Raw genomic sequence first — 23,826 nt, 5'->3', positions numbered from 1 at the left:
ACTGGACACCGTTCTGTGTGGAGATCCCCCCACCTGGGCAACCTGTAAAATAAAGAGATATAACACAAGCCCAGTCCATATATTGTTCAACAGTCTTATTCTCTCCTACAATGTTTTTACCCCCCCAATGTACCTGGTGGAGTCGAGTTCTTCGAAGAGGCGTCGACAGATCCTTCTTGAATGACCCCCTTTAAAGCAGGAGTCACGGATCGTCGAGAGGCGTCGAGAAACGTCGAAGACCTCGGGGTTCGGCGACGGGGAATCGACGGCCCTTCTTGAATGCCTTCCCTTTCAAGCGGGAGACACGGGGCGTCGAACGTCCATCGACAAACGAGGTAGAACGATGTCGAGGAGGCGGCAGCTTCGTCCGAGCGGTGCTCGTCGGCGTCGGGGCGTCGGCGTCCTGCAAGGCGGAGGTGTGCGGGGCACCTCGATGACAATAGTTCTGGACCGCAAAGATTGTAGAGACGGGAGCCCAGCAAGGGCGTCGAGTCGCTCGAGTCTTTGGGATCGTGAGGTGGCGGGAAACCCACCGGCGGATTCTCCTCGGCGCGTTGGTCGTCCTCGACTTTCTCCGGCAGGGCAAAAGCGGTCGACGGTGCGGACGAGGGAGTCCTTCGAGTCAAATGTTCTTAGGCAAGGAGCGGACGGCTCCGGTCGTCGGCGGCTCGGCGTCAAGTGGTTCCCCCGGCTGGGCAACACAACTTCGACGGGCCTCCAGCGGTTGCACAGACCTGCGAACCCTGGTCGACGGCAATGGACTTCGACAGCGTCGATGTCCGGGTGCTTTACTTCGGTCTCCTCGGCAGTCCCCTTCTCCGGTCGGCAGCCTTTCGATGGTCTGGCGTCCAGGGAGCTTCGGCGAAGATTCAGCGGTGCTCGATGGTCCCTCGGAGCACGGGAAGAGGGCGCCTTACCAGGTCCTCTCTCGGGTCAGTCCTCGACGATTTCGACAACCTTCAGTTCCGTCGAAGCAAATGCCACAGCAAGTCTTCTTCTTCCAGCTGGACGTCGAGGATCAGCAAATCCAGTTACTCTTGAGTGGAGACTCAGCTTCTGAATGCTTCTGAACAATTTCCAGTGGTGAGAGGTCCCCAGATATACTATTCTGTCTCTCATCCACACTGCTGGCACACACACAGCAGCCAATCACACAGAAGGGCATTCATGCAGTCAGTCAGCCAATCAGGCACACAGTGCATTCAGGCCACACTCCTCCCTTTCAGACACTCACAACAAGGAATGTGGATTGGGACAAGTACCCAGCCATTCAACACTACACACTGCATTCAGGCCAGTTTCGGGCAGGGCTGTCTCAGTCTTTGTCTCTCATGCCAGAAACCAGACAACCACAACAAGGAGTGTATATTGGTCACACACTCCATTCACCCAGGTCCCACCCACAGGAGGTACCCATAACATACAGTCACTGGGAAGGCTCCAGTCAGTCTAGCTGGGCCTTCACAACAACACCATATATGGAACTTCCACCCAACAGCCAGCCAGGGGGAAGGGACAGAGCCAGGGCTTCCCAGGACTTTGGGAAAAACAAGACAACAGGCAATAGAAAGCAAGAGGCCACAGGGGCCATCTTGTTTCCATCAGGAATCAACTGATCCCAATGGCAGGGCCTGGGTATCCCAAAATGGAGGACACCCAGAGCACCTGTCAAGTTTAGCATGGAGCTGCCACCAGCCCATACCCTGCTCTGTGGGCCACCCACAGGTGCCCAAAAACATACACTAGGGGCACAGGGTTGTACCCCTACCCATGGGTGCCATAAGGGTATCCCATGGGTCTGTTCACCAAACCAAAAGAGAGCTGCACTGCCAGGAGTCCCTCATGGACTCCTGGGCAGAAAACATGACAGAACACACGGTAAAAACAGAAAAAGGACAAGGATTCAGAGGCCCTGTCCCTCAGATGCATTTCCGGCATCACACTCACCATTACACACAGATGCATATCCCAATCTGCTGCTAGCTACCTTACTGAACGGATACAACCAGTCCAGTCACTCAGACCCAAAAGGGACATGTACGCTAACCAACTCTCAATCCCCAACTTCACCAGAGCTAAAGCTGGCAGCTCGAGTTTTGAAGTCCTAGCGCCAAAAGCTTGGAACTCCTTACCGCCTAAACTGAGAGCTGAAACATCCCTCATAGCTTTCAGAAAAGCACTGAAAACCACCCTATTTAAGTGAGTCCCACTTAAAATACTACTGCAATGCAATAATGTCTGTAATTTACAACTGTGCCCACGTTCACTGTTCCCATGTAACCTCAGAACTTTAGCTATGTCTGTAACCATGTCTCCATTTGTTCTCATGATACTCACCCATGCCAAGTACACTTTCTTGTAACAGCGCCACTATGCCCGAGGGCAGCTTTGTGCTTTAAAAATGCAAATATATAAATAAATAACAAATAGAATTAGGGCTGATAGACATGGATCACGAGGCAGAGGTTTAGCTATCATTGCCAAATCGAATCTCTCCATGAGAATAACCTCTTTGCCCAATATCAAATCATGTGAATCCATGTCAATCAAATTACCCACAGCTAATTCTCAAACTTTGAACATCCATCTCATATACAGACCCCCTGGCCCAATCAATACTTTTAACAAAGACATCTCTACTATCCTGTCGGAGAACTTAAAAAACACATCACATACACTACTGTTAGGAGATCACAATTTAAGATTCAACGACACTGTGGGTATATTGACCCACTCCTTTGCTATACTACATCACTTTGCTGCAGTGGTGCAAGAAACAGAAAAATGGCACGCTGACTCCTGTGCACGCCAGGATCTCTAAACTGCATTTTTGCAACAACCAGAAAATGGCTGCACCACCCTGCCACACACATTTCAGGTGGGGTGGAATAAAGTACTCACTGCAGGAATGTGCTCTGCAACATTTAACATGGAGTGAAGTGAAAGATGCAGCATTACTTTGTTGAAAACCCAAAATGCCTCTTTAAAATGACATTTTTTTCAAACTTTAGAAGTGCTGTTTAGCGCTAAACTCATCCAGTCCTTATAAACCACTGTGATTAAAAAGGCCCTGCATATGCCCAGGATCATCCATTGTGTCTCAGCAGAACCGGGCCTAATTCTTGAATGACAGCTCCTGTCAAAAGTATCTTTGAAAAATCAACCAGGGGCTTTGTTTTAATTTTACACGGGAAACACGTCTATTTTCTTTGCAAAACTATCCAAAAATCAGCTGTTCAGAGAAAGACTCTAAATAGATGCATGTGTAAATGTATCCATGCTGCAAAATAACTCCAGCACTCAAGAAAAGAACAATAGCTGCATAAAGTGGGTATTTGCTGGAGATGAAAACCGAATTTAAAGAAATAGTAAAATGTGCTTTTTCTAACTGAAGAGAGAAAATCACCTACTTAAAAGTAAATTGTTGTGTGAAGGCCTGCTTACTTAGCAATGTAAAAGGATGTGTTGCTGGTAAAAGTACTCCTATAAACTGTTTAGATTCCACATGTTTAAGTCAAGATGTAAAATGAGAAAATAGAAGCTAAAACTCATAGGCTAAGTTGGCAAGCTATAACAAAAAAAACCTGCTCTGCCAGTTGCTAGCCTTGAGAAAGGGGAACACCTCATAAACTTCTGGTACAGGAAAGCACTAATTGACACCTTGAAAGACTTTGAATGCACCAGGAGAAAGAAACTCACAAGCTCGCCAGACATTCGTCTTTGCTCCAGGCTGGGTCAATAGCAGGCTGAGACTCTCAACTGTCAAGTGTGAGGGGCAATAAAACCTTCAATCAAGAGAGAGGCCCCCTATCCCGCTTCAAAGAAACTGACAATTGACAGTTCCATATCAAAAAGTATATGTTTGATTTCAATTTTAAATAAATACATAAATATTACCTTTACCAACCAGCCTGTTTCCTGGTCCATCGTGACCCTGGGTATTTGAAGAGGGGTGTGATATGAGTGGTGTATCTCTCAAATATTGAACCTACATATATAACAAAATAAGCATTTCGGTTATGTGCTGCATACTAGGCTGAGACCAGGGTATATCGCCTGATTGAAATACTTAACAACACTAACACCAACAGGCCACCTCTTTAGCTAACATCCTGACAGAACTTGGCTTCACCCAGGGAGTGAATGTTTCAACTCATAATAAAGGGAAAATTCTCGACTGGGTGGCAGATCATAACTGTAATGCCTCTATCACCTCCAATCTCTCCCCAAATCTGGACTGACCATCACCTTATATCTTTTACTTTGGCAACAAAAAGACTTATCAGACAGCTACCACCACCTGCCCTTCCTACACTAACTAGAAATAAGAAAAATATCACAGTAGACAAACTCCTTACCCATATCCTTCCTATTCTCAATTTACTACCAGACATTACAGACCCTACACTATTAGTCGAAGAATATAACAAAGTTATGACTACAGCTCTTTACAACATCGCCCCATTGAAATTAAGAAATAGCAAACCTAAATGTCACCTCAACCCTTGGTTCACTCCCTGTCTGAAAAACCTAAGGTTAGATAAAAGAAAATGTGAAACTGTGTGAAAATAAAATGAACTTAGTCAATATTTCAACCCAATAAAAGAAGGACATCCTCTTGGCAAAACAAGAAACTTATAACAACAGAATCACGCAAGCTAATTCTAGTATGAAGGAACTCTTCGCAATACTAAAAGAATTAGAAACTCCTATCCTAGCAGAAGACAACTGTGTCAAAAATAAAATATGGTGCTCCGACATTCAGCACACACTAGTCAACAAAGTCACTAACCTTCAGAATAAAATAGCCGAAAAAAAAGCTTCACTAACATCATCTCCAACACCCTCTAACAAAACACCTCTGCCCAAGACTCAACACCTCACCCAATTTAACTTCTCTAAAGTCTCCATTATCGAGGTTGAGAAAGTTATACTTGCACTTAAACCCTCAAACTGCAATGGTGACCAATGCCCAGCACAACTAATCAAGGATGATGCCAGAGTCTTAGCACCTTTCATCGCCAAACTTATCAATGCCTCCTTCACATCTGGCACCATCCTCGCAACCTTAAATAATCCTGGGTACTCCCACTTCTCAAGAAACAAACGTTAGACCCCACTATACCATCTAATTACAGGCCAATCACCACAGTACCATTCCTCCTGAAAATCTTAGACAAGGTAGCATGCACCCAAATTCAGAACTTCCTAGAACTCAACCAACTCATAGGTTCTCACCAATCAAGTTTCTGGCCACAACATGGTACAGAAACAGCACTAATTGATTGTAAGGGTCAAATAGATAAACTAAGAGACAATGGAAAATTAGCACTACTCCTCCTCCTTGACCTCTCGGCTGCATTTGACTTGGTGGACTACAAAGTCGTATGTAGCCACCTGGACCCAGCAGCCCACTTCTCCAAGGAGGCCATAGCATGGATAGAGTCCTTCCTTACTGACAGGACTATTATGGTTTTCTTGCCATCTGCAGCTGTGGACCCTATCCCCATCACTGTTGGGGTGCCCGAGGGATCATGTGTTTCTCTGACTAGGTACAACATATTCGCCAAGCCCCTTTTTGATGATCTTGATCATCTGGGTATCACCTACACTAACTATGCAGATGATACCCAGATTCTCCTACCACTTACTGGGGATTATGATAAGGATTTATCCTTGGTGAATGGAAGCTACAGCATCGTTCAGGCATGGACAGGCCTTTGCCTGAATGATGATAAAACAGAGCTCATCATCCTGGGCACTGCACCTCACCGTACCAGACTTAGCCCTGATTATTCATCCTTCATTATTGATGGGAACTCTATTAAAGTTGCCAAAGAAGTAAAAACCCTAGGTTTTTACATAGACTCAACCTTAACATTTACAAAACAGGCAAATACTCTGGCCTCATCTACAGCATACACATGCAAATTAATTAGAGCTGGTAAATAATTCCTATCATCTAACAGTTGCATGATTTTAGCCAGAGCTCTAATTTTATCCAAACTTGATTACTGCAACACCCTTTACATCGGTGCAAACAAATACATTATCAATAAAATATAGATACTCCAAAATAATGCCCTTAGAGTGGCCCTAAGCATTTCAAGAAAAGAACATGTCTCTGAAATAAGAAGGAAATAAGAAAAAATAAAAAAAATAAAAAAAAAATAAGGAAAATAAATAAGGAAATAAAAATAAATAAGAAGAAAAAATAATACAAGTGGTTATCTACACACAAGAAAATCAGCCTAAAACAGCATCCCTTATCCACAAATGCCTAAACAATAAGGCTTCACGTTACCTGATAGTAAGTATTTCTAGAAAAACCTCAATCAGACCCATGAGATCAGCTAACTCCAACCGTCTTCAGGTGCCACACTTTAAACTTTCCACTATTGAAGGCACCAGCTTCCCAGTCAAATCGGCACAACTGTGGAACTCCTTACCATCCTCACTGAGAATAGACCAAACCTTTACCAAATTCAGGCAGAATTTGATCAAATGGCTCCTAGAGAATGATAAGTAAAGTCCTCAGGCTACAACTACAATTGTAAATAACACTCCTGCTCTACACTCCACATTAGTTAGCATCCCACATGTATATATTTGCCTGTACCCTACTGTAGGTATCGTCTATATTATATGCTTCTTTGTATTTACTTGTTATATCTTATGCTTTTTTAAAAGATGTATGTCATTTCACAACATTGTAACCAATGTATTAAGCTGTATGCCTTCTTACCTCCTGTGCCCTGATACTCTCAGGTCTGGTGCGCACAATAAATAAATAAATAAACAAACAAACAAACATGGGACACAAGAGTGAGAGTGTCCTAGGTTGGGACAAAAAAGTTACCCTGGTTATAGAAATAAACCCTGGTAAGTCTATTCTGGTGGTGTGCGTGGAGGAGGGAGAGCTAGTGCGGACAGGAGGTGGTGTAACAGCTAAGTATTTGTCAAATACCTTCCTTTTTTGTTTTTTTTGTGGATAATTTAGGCATGTTGGGTGGCTTGTCCCATAAAATTGTGTTGAAAAGAGGGGCAGTTTGCAAGGCCCATATGGTCAGGAGGGTATCAGTGTTGCCAGAGAAGGACGAAATAGTGAACTGGCTAAACTTATGGAGGCAGGTAAAATAGAGATTGAGTATTCCGAGTGGTTGTCGCCGGTGGTCTTTGCACGCAAAGCGGATGTCGGCCTTAGGATGTGTGTCGATCTGAGGGAGCTTAATGCTAGTATCTGGGTAGAACGACCATCCATCACCCAATATCTATGAACTCTTGGCTACTGTAGGACAATCAGCGTGGTTTCCTACATTTGACTTATCTTCTGCTTACCATCAGAGTAATTTGTACGAGGAATCTCAACCCCTCACTTCATTTGTCACACTATTTAGGGCATACAGATTTTGTTGCATGCCGTTTGTACTGGCGTCTGCCTCCGCCATGTTTCAGTGACTGATGCAGACACTGTTTGGGGAGGTACAAGGTGTAAGCTATACATGCATTGGTCAGGGTGATGAGAGAGGCACACTCTCCTGTGAGTAAAGAGCAACGCTCCTGGGCATGACGGAATACTATGTCAAGTTTATTCTGTCCTATGTGGAAAAGACTGTATGCATGCATGCATTGCTGAAACAGAATGTCAGGTTTGAGTGGATTAAGCATTACCAAGAGGAGGTTATCAAATTGAAGGAGGATGTGGAAAATACCCCACCACTGGGTTTGTTTAACTGAAGGAACAAAACTATGCGTACTGTGGATGCTAGCGATGGAGTATTGGGGGCAGTGTTGGAGCAGTGGCAGGATGGCAGGTTTAGACCCATTGTGTTTGCATCCAGAGTGCTCAGGGATGATAAGAGGCATATTGCAGTGATTGAAAGAGAAGCTTTGGTGGCATCCTGGGCATCAAAACATTTCAGGACATTTCTTTGTGGCATCCGTTAATTAATTCGAACAGATCACAAGCCCCTCACGTATGTGTTAACCACTAAAGTCATGGGATATGTGTCCATGAGGATAGCGAGATGGATGTCAGATCTATAGGAGTTTAATTTTAGGGTGGAACACATTGCCATGTCTATAAATATGGTGGCTGATTGTTTGTCTCGGTTGCATGGGACTGTCATAAGGTAGAGGAGGAATGCTAGAACAGTACCCAAGTTGCTTTTGTTCTTCCAGCAGTAGACAGGTGTGAATGGAAGAAGGTGCATGCAGAGGATGCAGAATAAGCCTGGATTAAGAAAGGTTTGCGTGCCACTGGAAGGATGTGAATGTCAAGGAGCATGGGAAAGGCTATGTACATCTTTTGAATGAGTTATCTGAGGGGCGGTGAGGTGTTGTGAGATGTGATAGGTTAATTCCTACTCTCAGTTTAAGGCCGAAGCTTGCGGAGTTGGTGCACAAAAGACATCTGGACAGGTCCTTGATGAAAAGAATATTATGGGAATCATATTGGTGGCCAGGAATCAATGAAAAGGTGGAACAGGTTGTAAAGCAGAGTGTGGCGTGTTCCGTAAGGGATAAGAGTAGGGTATTGCATCCACAGCCGGTCTACCTGGTAGAGGTTCCTTGCGAGATGTGTTCCAAGTTGGCATTAGACATAGTGGGCCCCACTGATGGACTTGGTGGAGAGCTGAGGTTTGTAGTAATTTTGCGGGATTACACATCATGGTGGGTAGAAGCTGCTGCGTTGGAGTCAGTAACTATGGAGAAGATTGTGGGCTTTCTGTGCATGGTATTTGATAGGGATGGGATTCTGGTCAGCATTGCTAGGGACAATGCAGTTTATCTGGTGTGTGGCTGTATAAAGGAGATTTTGAAGAATATGTGCATAAGGCATCACAGGACCTTCTTATACAACCCCTCTGCCAACAGATTGGTGGAGAGGATGAACAGATGTGTCAAGTGGCCGATTCAGTTGGCAGTTGCCAATGGGTTGGTTTGTACCAAGGTTTTGTCAGAAGCATTAGCTGCTTATAGACGTATGCTAGCAACTGCCACAGGATGCACTCCCTTTGACCTTATGAGGGGAAGGAAAGTGTGTTCGAAGTTGAGGACGGCGGCAGAGGTGAATATGTCAAAGGTCTTGGAGCGGGTGCGTGTTCATCAAGAGAGGATGGGGTTGCAGCAAGTGAACAGGAAGCCACTTGAGGTGTTGGTCGGTGATAACATTCATGTGAGGAACCCAAGAATTGTGCCCAAGGGAGGCAGTGTGTATATGGCCCTGTGGACTGTGGTGAAGGTGGGTGCAGGATATGTAGGCCTGGATGATGACTCAAGGTGGAGCAAGAGAAGGTCGGTGGTGAGAGAGAGGTACACTTGTGGTGCCAGTTCCTAATAAGGACGATGATTCTGTTTGGGAACCTGATGGGTGTTCTAGTTCTAATGGGTCTGCGGGTGAGCAGGAAGTGTGATGGTACAGAGAGGAAATGGTGTGAGCGAAATTATAATGAAAGGTTTGACTGCCATGGTTGTTGATGACGGTGTGGGCTAGAGGGCTGAACAGGAACAAGTTGGTACTGCTCGTGCTCCGAGGATCAGGTTGCCTCCGATCAAATTTAGAGACTACGTGGAGTGGGTGTGGCAAGGTGACCTCGTAGTGTGGGTTGCTCATGTTCCCTCCCACTTCCTTTCGCACCTCCCTGCCAGTTCTTCAGCAGAGAGCAGGGGGGAAGATTGCTTTGTTTGGGAGAAGCTGTGGAATGTCTTTGAAGCTCAGTGTGGCTGGCTTTAACTTACTTTTAAAACAATGTTTAAAATAGTCTTTTTCTAAAATACAATTTACATTTTTACAAATATAGCCACATATCTCTTAATTCCAGCCTTTTTAAAACATAGAGATTGAATTGTCACCCTACATTGCTTTTGATGGGAAGTCTCTTCTTTTTCATACTTTGATTTTAATGTACAAGTTTAAACTGACAAGTTAAGTAAATTATAGTTTCTGACACAGGCGAGCGACAGTACTGCACCATTTCTGACATATTGTACCCATGCAAGCACCTTTGAATGTGGATTTTCTTATGATGAAATGTGTTTCTGCTGAAATTGTGCTTAGGTGGATTCTTCAAATAAAATGATGTTTAACACCGAACAAGGATGTCGGATCTTTTCCTGTTTGAGAATCATTATTTTGCAAAGAAAAAACTGATTTTTAAAGCAGTTCTGGGTTTCCTGCTTTTTCAAGTAGTTTCATTTTACTCTGCGGGCAGCCCAATGATAGGTTTTGGCAGTGGTCTCTTGTGTTATCACTGACCTAGGCAAAAATTGATTGGTGGCCTATTTTTCAGGTTTTCCTGCGCATTTTCACAGATTTTTAGCGCATAGATCTTTTTGCGGCCATCCTGTTGTTTTTGATGAAAAGAGCGCACAGTGATATTGCAGGGTAAAGACTAGTGGGTTAGAACATCCCACAGATGGCACACTTCCCCAAAGTGCTTGGTGCCATAGATTGCACCCATGTGGCCCTACGTCCACCTAGGGCCACTGAGAACATTTACTGCAACCGCAGGCACTGGCATTCCATCAACATACAGGTTGTATGTGATGCCCATGGATTCATCACCTCTGTCTATGCAAACTATCCTGGGTTTACCCATGACAGTTTCATATACAGAATGTCTGCCCTGAGCAGGGACCTGGAAGCTGGGAAGCATGGCGACACATGGCACATTGGTGAATACAAATGACTTTGCACATGCATGCATGTCACACACAGACACATACACAAACCCAAATAATGACAACCATCATCACCTCCCCAAGGGACATTGCCTACCCTCTGAGCAACCACATGATGACGCCAATACAGAACCCCACCACACCACCCGAGGTATGATACAACGCTGCCAATATTGCAACCAGGGGCATAGTGGAGCGCACATTCGGAGTCCTAAAGTCTCGCTTCAGCTCCCTTGACCGCTCTGGCGGGCAGCTACTATATGCACCCCCAGTAGTGTGCAGAATCATTGTGGCAGCATGTGTCCTGCACAATGTTGCAACATGGTGGGGCATACCAGTGGGCATGATAGTGCCCCACATCCCCAACCACAGGCACAGGCGCTGCTCATGCGAGAGGAAAGGGCATGTGGCAAGGCAGCCAGGACCCAGCTTGTGGCCACATTTTATACCTAAACTCCCACCCCTGCAGAATGCACACAGGCCTGGCACATACCAGCTGACAATCGATGATGACAAAGAGACAGTCAACTGTCACAACCTTACCACCCTGAGAATGTTGCCACAGAAGTGCTACATTGTGTGCATCCCTAGCTACTTAAACATAACCAATCCTGTGTGACCAAAAAGAACACATGCAAGGTGCATATCACACCACCCCCCTGCAAAACAGGCCATAGAAATCACTGGTATGTCACCCAAACCCTCCCAACCCATATCACCCTTGTTGGCCACACCATGACATGGCATGCAACAGCAAACGAGCAAACCAAAAGCACAACATATGACCAATTAGATACAAAGTGACACGTGATAAATGGAAAGAGGCCTGGGACAATCACACCTGACATGGAATCAGATGAAATGACTGACCAAAAACCTTCCACACATACAAAGTCATACACAAATGCATGCCACCAGGAGTATCATCAACAAAAGACAGAATTCCTGTTGGCATGCACATTGGCCAATCCAATTACACAAATCCCAAACCTGTGTGCTGTGTGTGTCTCCTGCAACACACTGCTCAGCACACAGCACAGTCAGCAGCCATTGTGTTGGGGATACACCTTGGGCATCATATAAAAAGGACAAGCAACAAAAATAAGCCAGTGATGCATTTACATGATGCCCAAATGGTAAGTGATCAATCGCTGCAGGGACACAGCATGCCAGTGAAGGCAATCTGTGTGCACCTGTGGGCATGGAAGGGTGGTTGTATGTGTGGTGGAGCCTCAGTGTCCTGTAAACATCACATGTGAACATTACCCATGTGGACACCCCAGTATGTCAAACCACAACAATCCAATGACACCTGAAAAGTAAACCCAACACAGGAACAGCCATTGACCAGCAGAACACATCATGTACATAGTACCCCTGAATGACAATGTCAGAGAGTGCCCAATCACTGTAGCCCAAGCGTACTGTCCGACAACAAAAGCCCCTCCCTAATTTACTCATCACCATGACCTTCAGAAGAACTGTGTCTGGGGTCCGTCGGCTTCTTCCTTCTAGTCTACCTGGCTTCAGGATCCCCCTTCCCCTTGGTGTCCTTGTTCTTCCTTTTGTGTAAAAAGGGTCCGGCCCCCTCAGAAGCCACCTTGACTAGTAAAAATACCAAATCGCAGAGAACTCCAAGGAGCAAAACCCCCAAACCAGGACAAAAGACTCTAGGCACCAAAAAACCCTGGAAGAGTCTCCAGTAGATTGCTTGAAGTTGCAGAATATGGGCAAGCACATGTCCAAGCAGAATGATAGAATAACTACTATAGTAGCACAGTTGAACAATGGTCCAACAGGATGGGTAGCAATACGAGGACACAATAATCAATGAGGGTGCCACAACTGATGGCTAGTGTCACAGCTCTGGTCTCCAGGTGCAGGAGTGGAACAAACCAACCACTCCCTCTGCGGTCTGGGCGCCTGCAAGGAAAAACTCTGAGACCCTGGTGGCGAAAGAGGGTTAGGGATCCTTTGGTTGGATAGGTATCGGTATTTAGGATAACCGGCAAGAGGGTCAGGAGAGAGGAGGTGAATGGGCAGGGGAAAGTAGGGAAAATACAAAATACAACAATTGACAATTACACATACTCAATTAGAGAAACCATGTTCCTCATGCACATTGTACAAACTGGCTCAAAGGCAAGCCAAAGAGACTTATCTCTGGGGTGAGTGCTGGCTTCCTGCCTGCGCACTCTCATGTCCAGTAACAGGAACAGTTCAATGCTGCAAAGAGAGCGTGAGTTATTATTCTTTGGGTGTTGCCTCACACACAAATAACACCATTCATGCCTTGAAATGAGTGACTCCTCCCCAAATAAGCACTCTTGTCTGTTGCTTTGTTCATATTGTTTTGCTTGCCCCCATGATGGTTTATACACTGTTCATACGGTAAGGTAGCCGCACGTGGCTCCACGGTAAAAGGAAAACCATGTGTTAAGAATCACACATGATAGTATGGGCCTTGGATGTGCTGCTAGCCATGTGTGGCTAGGTGCGACTTCAACGTGGGCAGGGTTTTGTAGTTCTTGTCCCGGTTTCTGCTAGGAAAGGTAGTCTGGAGGCTCCTTTTCCTGCAGGAAGATCATAACAGCCTTTTATAAGGCTGGAATCTTTTCTGTGTGTGTTTCTTTATGCTGCTTGTTACTGGGCCATGTCAGAGACCTACATCTGAACTCCACCCACATAACCCCAGGCTCTGTATCCTGGGAGGTAGAGCTGGAACTTGAGTAGAAAATAACCAAGGAGGCTGGCACAACTGGATCGTTAAGCTGAAACACAATCAATCCTTGATAGCATGAAGGAAGAAAGGCAGAGGCAGCAAACATCTGGAAGGCACAGTGAATGGGAGATAGACAGAAATAGCTGACAGCAAGGTAAGAGCCACAACAGTTGAATAGCATTGGTAAAAGCCAAAAGTCACCATAAAGGCATGCATGTAATAGATGAAAGACAGGAGGAGCGACAGAGAGATGCTGTGGAACAGACGTGTACTGAAGAAAACCAAGGCAGTGTAAGAGTATGTGGAAATAACTGCCCTAGAGACAGGTGGACAGATCTGCAACAAGGACAGTAGCAAGAAGAAAAACAGAGACTAAAGGCACGAGAGTGTGAAAAGAAAAGTAAAGAGCTGTAGTCCAGTAGGAAAACTGCACCGTCAGGCAGCACAAAGTCCAAGAGGGAAGACAGATACAACATGCGTCCAAATGGAACGGAGCGGAGTAGTAGTATAGGCAGACATCTCAGGTGAGGACTGGACTGTGAGTTGTGCCTCTTGGGTCACATACCTAATGCATCCTCCTTTGTCACAATCCCCAGGGGCTGAACTCAACACGTAACAACTTGACATTGTCACCACCCGGCCCCATCCCACCATCAGTGAGACTTTCACAGCTAAAGGGTGCAGGCTACCGTCTACAGCATGAAGTGCATCAAGCATGTATACAGTCAAGAATTGAAAATACATCACAGTCAACATCAATCAATAGACAGTTCAATAAATGTACTCACCAAAATTGATTGCAGACATGCCGTGGAGAAAACATCCATAATCCCCACTAGGGGTGTAAACACAAATAGTACAGCAGCAGACAGGCCACAGATATAAGGAAAGTCCAATGCCCTTGCGTACATTGTTGTCACACCGAACCATCCTTGCAAGCCCATGGATAGTAGAAACAGGAGTGGCATATGTGTCAGGACCCCAAGCCACAAACACATACACGAGACAAGCTTGAATGGGCCCAGATGGAACAGACAGTGGATGCTTTCAAAAGCCACAAAGCACCACACCGTCACATGAATGCACAACAGACAAACAATGTTAAACTAATTTAACTGATTAAAATAATAAAATTAAAAATGGCCACATACGACCCAGGGGGAGGCACCCAGGAGGGGGGAGGTACAGAAAGCAGAAGGTGGACGTGGCACAGTACCCTGACCATGCCTATGCGCAGCTTGCCCCTCGACGGCAGCAAGTCTGCGGGACTGGTAAGCCTGGTCCTGTGCGGCGATGTCACATCGGTCAGCATGCAGCACCTCACGAGATACGTGTGCTTCCTCTTGCAAGGTAGCACGTGTAACACGGAGTTCTGCCTGCATGGCCTCACATGACATCTGGAGCACCTCCCGGCATGCACGTAGCTCAGCCGAGATAGTATTCTCAAGCTGCTCCAACCTCTCCTCTGACCGCTTCCTCTGGGACATGTTGAGCACACCCAGAGTAGATCTGAGGTATTGATGGTCACCCCTCAGGGCCTTCTTGTATGCCTCTGCATGAGCAGCAAGAGCTTTATGCAAATACACCATTTCAGCCCGGTGTGCCCTGTCTGAGGCCGCCATGCTCAGCCTGAGTGAGCGGGCCATGGACTCTGCTGCCCGCTGCTGGAGATCCATCTGCCTAGCAGGAGAGAGCACGGATTGTGCCACACATTCCATGCTCTGAGCAATCTTATCAATAGCTGCCCCTTGTTCTTCTGAATTGGCATACCTGGATTGCTCCCACTCAGTATACCCCGGTGGCGCACGGCCACCGCGTTGCCCGACTTGACACCCGCGGGGCCCATGGAGCCATGGTCCTCGCTGGAATGGCACCGCCCGCGGCTGCAGGACTCCATCCCTCCATTGACGTGATGTCCCAGGCACATCAGCAACTGTGCAGGCGGAGGTTCCAACACCGTCTGGCCCCTCAGTGCAAGTGTCGCGGACAGAAGATCGTCCACATCAGAATCACTCACCGTCGACGAATCGACGTGACATGTATCCAACTCAACATTGTTGTCAGAGTGATCATCCGTGCTAGACTGATTGCCAGCCCTGGACATGATGGTCTGGAGCACAAGTGGGTTCTCGTGGCCTACCACCCCACGACACCCACTTGTGCCAGGTTGCTGATGTAATAGCAACCCCGTGTCAGGAATGACATCACCATCCTCTGGCTCCATTACGTCATCATCTGTAATGTGGAAAAACAAACATGAGTACACATGTCAGAAGCACATAACCCACACACACATAGACATCACATCGACACCCAACACATGAAGAAGACATGTCACGCAGAATGCATCCAGTTGCATTGATATGCAAACACATCCCAAAAGCAGAAATTAATGTGTATAAATAACGAAGCCTACACATGTACTGAATATAGTATATCACCTCCATCACACACCACCTCTGTCAGGCACTTGTCACAGGCAGAAATGACAGATGGAAACAAAGAGATGGCACATACCATAAGCATGTCTGAACTGCCAAATGGTCACAGCTGCAAGTTAATCCAAACATACCAAAGACACACGTAATATGCATGTACACATGCATCACTAAATCATCATCACCAATATAGCTACATCCATCTGCAGCTCGGCCCTTACCGGGCGTCATGGATCATGTAGACATAGTGAATGTCTCGAGCAAAGCGAGGGCCTGCAACCAGGCATGAGGGACCATAACGCCCAGTACGGTCCGATCTGGCGGCCACAAAGCCTCCAGAACACCCCTCAGGGCCTGATTGAGCACATTGTGCATTGATTGTGCCCTAAACCATTATTCAGTGTGTCAAATCATCACGGCCAGGCCCCACCAGATCAGCTAAGTGGGCCTGGGCATACACATACTGCACGACAGTGCACCTTCAGGATTGTGCCAGTTGAACATAACGGCGCAAAGCTGAAATCTCAGCAGCATTAACGTTAAGCAACTACATATTAGTCATCCAACAAAAAAGATGCAGAGGACACATGTGTAAATGAACACTATCACACACACATACGTGAGTAGCCACAATGTTGCACTACACAATGCTGACGCTGCTTGCATATGTACTTGTGAAAGTGTTCAAAAACACACGTGTCCATATACACCCGTATGGTGATTATGAACAGCATCCTATACAGCAAAGCAAGCAGCTACAACACTTTCATTACAACCCGATTGGCAGGCTATACTCAATCTGCGGCCTATATCAGTTAGTATAGGCCGCAGATTGACCAATCAACTTTGCTAAACACCTGCTAGGGTGTTCCAATACTGAGTACATGTGTCACAGGATGCACCTATGCCTGTGCCTTTCATGACAGTGAAGGGATGACAATCTGACCATACATGCCAGGTCACTTTGACATTGCAGCAGTGAGTAGGCATGTAGAATGGTGTAACATGGCTCAGAAGTGGGTTGGTGCAGTAGAAAACATGTGTATGTTACCAACTATCTACATCAACAAGTACATTATGATGTCAATCAATAAACATGAAGGCAGTGTAAGTGCAAGGTCAGGCATCAAGTGCTATGTGCATGCAATGAGTTGCATGGCTACAGGCAAACCTCCCACCCCCTTAGTGAAAATGCAGGGAGGCATTGCATGGCAGTGAAAGGTTGAGCAGAGAATTGTGTATTGGCAGACAGTATTGAGTAGCATCAATTGCATCATCTGAGTCAACTGACAACACAGCAGGTGAGTATGGGACAGTAAGCAGGACACATGATGAACCCTCTGTAGTACACCCATTTGTGCAGAAGTCACTACACCAGTGGAAATGGTCAGGAGCCTGAAACCTGGGGAGGTCTGTGCCCCACAAAGACCATGACACCCTAAACATGTGCGTGATGCAGTATGGAGCCAGAGTGGGCAAGGAATGGATGATCAAAAGCCATTAAATGTATGTCATCCTGGACACGTACTACTGTGATCTTCCAGCCAAGGAAACATAGGGACATGCATGGAATGCACATGGAGCATGAATGGGCACTCATGTCCCTGCGGAGCATTTGCCATCTGCACAGTCGAGTGAGACACCCTACATCAAGGACAAAGGATGCACCCCACAGTATATGTCTGGCAGGTTGGCAGGGGGAAGTGTGCATGTACACAGGAGCGTTGAACAGGCCATTGCAGTAGTCCAACATGTTACCCAACAGTGCCATGGTGAAATTGGGGTGCAGGGGGATGAAGGGGCAAGGGAGCATGCCTACATGGAGTACCCACATGCAGACAGAACACACATGCACGTCAGTCATGCGATGACAATAGTCCGAGTGCTGAGTGGAAAGACACCCCAGGCTACATGCAGAAGGGCCAGTGAGCTGGAACATGGACCGAAGGGGCAGCCGGGTGACTAGCATGTGAGTAGGGTGCACGTGTGGTGATGAGGACAGTCCATGTCTCTTCTACATGTCCAGCATGCTGCACAGCAGGCACGCATTGCATGACTCGCACATGAGAACCATGTACACATAGCATGTAGTGGCAGTCAAGCGCAACACATTACACAAGCAAACCACACATGGGATGGAGAAACACGCAACAACACTCACTGGACAGGGCATCAAAATCCAGCATCTCTCCCACTCCTTCGACCAATTCTGCCGGTATGAACTTCGCAGCGATCAACTCATGCAGAGTGAGTTCTTCCTCCTCAGGTGGTGGCCCACTGCCAGTCACCTGAGTCATGGCATAATTGGAGGCACGCTTTAGATTAGCACAGCATCGGAGGTCATCCCAACGCTTTTTGAACTCCTGAGCTGTGTGCACCTCATGTCCAAATGCACTGACACCCTCTACAACATGCTTCCAGTGGTCCATACACTGGGCAGTTGTAGTGTGACAATTTGGGACCACTATCATCTCACGTTCGTGTCCCGACACGTAGCCCACAAGGAAGTCCAATTCCTGCTTGCCGAAAGGCTTCTTCCTCGATGTGCCAGAGGTCGGAGCCATGTCTGGGGTCCCAGCCTCTTGTGCAGGAGCAACCTTCATCCTCTTGGGCAGTGATACTGACCCTGACTGACATATGCCGCCCTGATCAGTAGGGGCTGTGGCGCTGGTGGATTGAACCAAGGGACTTGCAGGTGGAACTGGGACGGAAGATCTGACTTGCGTCAGTGGCTGCTGGGTGCTTTTGACTGGACCCAGCACAGCAACAGCCGCTGTGCCAAGGTCATTCACTGAGACTGTCCTGGCTGGCAGACTCACAGCCGGGGTGATGTCGGCTGCATCTGCCCATGCTGTTGCCAATACCTGGCTGCTCGGGCCAGCAGATGACAACACTGCCCCAGGGACATGTGCCTCGGTCAGAGCAGCCCTGCGTGCACTTACCACGTGCCTCCTGACCACCTGGAAATCATCCTGGGACTCTTCAGGTGCCAACGCAGCATGCCCTGGCCGACCCTGAACCTGGATGGTGTTGGCCACAGCTGCACCTGCAGCTACCACTACCCTTGGGCCCGTGGCAGTGGACGAAACTAACTGCCAGGTCAGATGGGTGCCAATGTCAGATGCAAGAGCTGCATCTCCCAGAACCACAGGGGGTGGTGGCATGACTGCACCAACATGTAGCAGAACATCCTGCCGAAGTGGCGCACCTCTGCCTCTTCCCCCTCTGCAGCCAGCATGGACACCCTGGAGTCCCCCTACTTCCTGGTCACCCCAGCCATGTCCCTGACCAGGCCCACCACATGGAGGATGCCCAGCTGAGGCGCCCCTCACCTTTCGTGGCCTCCCAATCATGGCACAGATGTAGTAGTGCAAATGGGAGGTATACACAACAACTGTCCTGGGGTACTAGATGTAAACAGCACCCCTGTGCACCTGCAAGGCTGTATGTGACCCGCGAGTCACACAATGCTCAGGCACCCCGAAACTGCAGTAAAACTGTGTACGCAACCCCCGGTAGCCCATGTGTGTGGAATTAACCTCCCGCAGTGTGCGGTGGCACCCAGGAACAAGAAAAACATGTACGCGTGGGACACGCAGACTACTATGACCTCGAAAACGGGTAAGCGATACACAGGGGGCCCCGCAGTGGGAAAAATAGCATGCACGACTCACCATCTAATTAGCGCAGTGATGAAAAACATGCGTAGCCAATACCCCTGCCAAAAGAAGAGATACGTCCTTGATCCGCTGTGAAGTAGTGATGGCGCGTGAAACAACAAGAAGTAGGAACATGCGTTGGTCTCCACGAAAAAGTACGTACAACGAACTGGTGGCCCCGCTCACCTTTATCCTGTGCCGAGGAAAATGCCTCTGTGTGTCACGTCACTTATGCGTTTAGGCCCTTTCCTCGAATTACACGCATTAACACCCGGACATGCTGTTTTTGCAAGTGCAGATTCACTATGCACCCGTGCCGAGGGGAATGCCTGCGCGCTTCACGTCACTTACACATTTACACGCTAAGGGCCTTTCCTCGAATTACACACTGACGTGCTGTTTTTTCACATGCCAAATCACTCCGTATCAAGCTGGCCATGCGAGAACACATGGAAGACCAGGCTCCTGACCAGAAGGCCATTTTCCTGCCCCCCAGAACCCTGAGCCGGCTCCCACGCGTCATCTGCTGCTGCCTTCCTGCTGGCCACGTGCCCTGCTATTTGGTGTCTGCACGTCAGCCATCTGCAGGGTTCCAGTTGCTGTGACCACCCCTGCTGGAACAGAAGACTTCCGACTGCAGTTCCATCGCTCCAGGACCCAGTTGCCCACCCACACCTGCCTCGGGGGTTGCCATGTCGGGGCAAACACCATCTGAAACAACTGGCAACCCCCAACCAGAGAGGCAGAGGGCTGTTGGAGCAAGTCCAGGTGCATTATGATGCCCTCTTTGGAAGAACACATGCCGACAAGGATGGACGGAGGAGGATCTGGATGGACATCCTGGTTGCCATTAACGCGGAGGGAGTGACAACCCGCGACCTACCACACATCTATAAGAGCTGGGAGGATTTCAGGTCCAGGACCCTCAGGACGGCCTGTGCATCTTGGACGCAGCGGATTCAGTGGGGTGCCAGGTCCACTTTACCAACGACCAGATGACGGTCCTGGAATGCATTCACCCAGCACTTCACCTCCAGGTCCTCAAGAGGCAGACACTTCTGGAGTCGAGCAGTAAGTGTCCATGCATTCTGATTGGACGCAGTGCATGTTGAGGTGTGCCAGGAGTGTGCAGCTTGGACATATGTCCGGAAAGGCCCATGTATGGATGTGTATGTGCAGGGACATGACCCTGCTGCATGTGAGTCCAGTCATGTGTGATGCACATCAATGGTGTATGTGTTCCAAAGCATGATGCACAACTGCATGTGGAGACGCACACATGTTAGCATTTCTGTGTATGTACTATGCCATGGTTGGGGTGTGACACATGGATGTTGGTTCCACCTTCATGTACGTGCACGGTGTACATGTGCATGTGTGTGTTTTTGACATGTGTGCGACTGTGATATGCCATGGATGCATGTGACACAGACATGTAGGAACCCGATTGGCAGATGTGACATAGTTGCCGATGATTGCACTGTGACAGGTAGTGGAGATGTACAGATGCATGTCTGTCTGTTGGCGTGAATACATGTGTTCAGCACTCCCCATGTTGCTTTTGACGTCATACCAACCTTCGGATGTTCATGCTGTTGTGTGTGTATGGATGCTGCGGCCGGCTGCACCATTCCTGTTAATTTGTGCATGAGTGTGGGTTCAAATTATATGAATGTTGGGAGTGTGATGCCATCTGTGAAGTTTAACACTGCCACTCATGTGCAACTGTCATGTGTGTATCAGACCACTGTACAGTGCCCTGATGCCTGTGTTCTGTCTCTCCCTGTCTGCAGCGTCGACTGATGAAGAGGGCGGAGACGGTGCTGTGCAGCACAGCGGCAGGGATCCCACCACCAGCCGGAGACGCAAGGCCCAGCTCCCTTCCCAGGTAGTCATCTCTTCCTGGATTGAGGAGTCTTGTGCCGCGTCCATGGCCGCAGCTGCCGAGGGAAGGTACAAGAGGCAAAGTTTGGAGGTGGACTCCTCAGCAGCAGTAGGGGCCGCTGAGCCCACACAGGGGCCTACGGATGTAGATGGCATGGAGTCATCCAGGTTGGTGGGAGGCCGTGGAATACCCACGCACAGAGCCTGGAGGGTGTGATTCCACTGATGCTAGTGGTGCAGTCCAGGGGCAGGGACAGGAGGCAGCACAGACCACCGAGGAGGTGCCTGTATGTAATCCTGTCCCGATCCTGTGACTGCATCATCCGGCACCAGCAGGGATGCCTCTGTCCAGACCCGTTTTCATGGAGGGGATGCACATACAACAACTGGCCTTCCTCGCCCTGCGGACGTTGCAATGCGTGACTGGATTAGGCTTGTCCTAGCTGGGGTGATGTTGCGCCAACGTGGTATTCGGGATGACGTGCAGGGTTCTCATCTGGACAATGCTCGTCATTTCGAATACCGCTTTGGCCGCATCAACCTACTAGGACAGGTAGTCGGCACTGGGTTCATCTGTGTGCTGGATCTTCTTTTGACCCCCTCCTCAACTGAACCCCCTATGCGCCAGTCATCCTCTGTGCCACCTTCCCGGCCAAGTATAACGTGGGCCCCCTGTGGAACTGCCCCTGAGCCAGCGGACAGGCTGGTAGTGGACACATCCCTACCAAAGTCAGGAGTCGGTGGTCCAGCAGGGGTGGCAACGCCACCAACTGGACCCCAGCAAGTGGAGGATATGCAGGCATCAACAGGCAGGGCACGTGCACGGCAGCAGCAGGCTCAGTGTGGGAGCGATCGTGGCTCGGGCCATCAACATCCCAGGGGCAGGCATCGGCCGTTGGGCAGGAGGACCCTGGATTGGGAGTGTCTTCCATGTGGCAGAGGATGGCCCGGCAAATAGATGCAGAGCGGCGGTGGGCAGAGAGGGCAAGGCACACAATGGTCAGGGCAGAGAACTCCATGCGCCTGGGCGTTGAGGCAGGCTGGGTGCCTCGAGGCAACTCGCAGGGAGATGGAGGAGGCCATGGCTGCATGCTTGTGAGACCTCGAGGCCAGGGAAGAGGCCCGCCTCCAGGACATTGAAGTGGAGTTCGATAATGCCCTGGCCCGGGACCTCAATGTGTGAGCTGTCGGACTAGCCCGCCACCTTTGTAAATAGTTATGTATGTGTAGGTTTCCTTTTTTGTTTATTTTTCTTTGGGGCGCATGGAATATGCCCCGCCTTTTTATAAATAGTTATTTATTAGGTAGGATTTTGGTTAGGTTTCCTTTGGATTGTTGGGCTCATGGAGCCATGGATATTTATTTGTATATAGTTATGGACCTGGATTTTCTTTATTTTTTGACCCACGGAGGAATACTTTGCTTTTTTTTTAACTTTGGTTTTTGTTTAATGGAGTGACGCTTTGGAGGCATTTTACTTTGGATTTTATTGATTACAGCCTTCATTTTTTTTAATCATCTTCTTCTTGTGTGCTTTTGTTTTATTCATTCTGTTTATGATTTAATACAGTTTTCATGAGCCAGGGCCTGCTCACAGGTTGCTGTCAATGGGGGTGGGGTGGGGGACATGAGTCGGGGCCTGCTGGCAGGTTGCTGTCAATGAGGGTGGGGGACATGAGTCGGGGCCTGCTGGCAGGTGCCCATCACTAGGGGTGGGGTGAGGGACATGATTCAGGGCCTGCTGGCAGGTGCCCATCACTGGGGGTGGGGTGGGGGACAGGAGTCGGGGCCCGATGGCAGGTTGCCGTCAATGGGGGTGGGGTGGGGGACATGAGTTGGGGCCTGCTGGTAGGTTGGCGTCAATGGGGGTGGGATGGGGGACATGTGTCGGGGCTCCCAAGTGCATGGTGACATGTGGCCTCCCTGCGGGTAATGATCTGGTCTGGGCTGCCTGCAGGGCATGGGGAGGGCCCACACTGCCAAATCGCGTGTAAAACTCCCATGCTCCGCTCGGTATACGTGTACCCCGCTCGAGCCAGGCCAATCGCGTGTAAAACTCCCCGCGCACCCCTCGGAATACACATTCCCCGCTCACACCAGTGAAATCATGTGTAATACTCCTCTGGAACCCCTCGGAATACGCATACCCCGCTCGCGCCAGGCTGTTGCGTGTAAAACTCCCCACGCACCCCCAGAATATGTGTATCCCGCTCACGCCAGGCCGATCGCATGTAAAACTCCCTACACACACCGGAATACATGCAGCAGCCCATCCACCCTCCCCATGCCCCGCAGGCAGCCCATCACCCCAGACCAGGCCCCACAGGCAGCCCATCACCCCAGACCATGCCCCGCAGGAAGCCCATCACCCCTGGGCATGCCCCACAGGCAGCCCATCACCCCAGGCCATGCCCCACAGGTAGCCCATCACCCCTGGCCA

This window comes from Ambystoma mexicanum, chromosome 11 (assembly GCF_040938575.1).
Source record: "Ambystoma mexicanum isolate Mex_15411 chromosome 11, UKY_AmexF1_1, whole genome shotgun sequence".
NCBI lineage: Eukaryota > Metazoa > Chordata > Amphibia > Caudata > Ambystomatidae > Ambystoma > Ambystoma mexicanum.
This window is presented reverse-complemented; position numbering follows the sequence as displayed.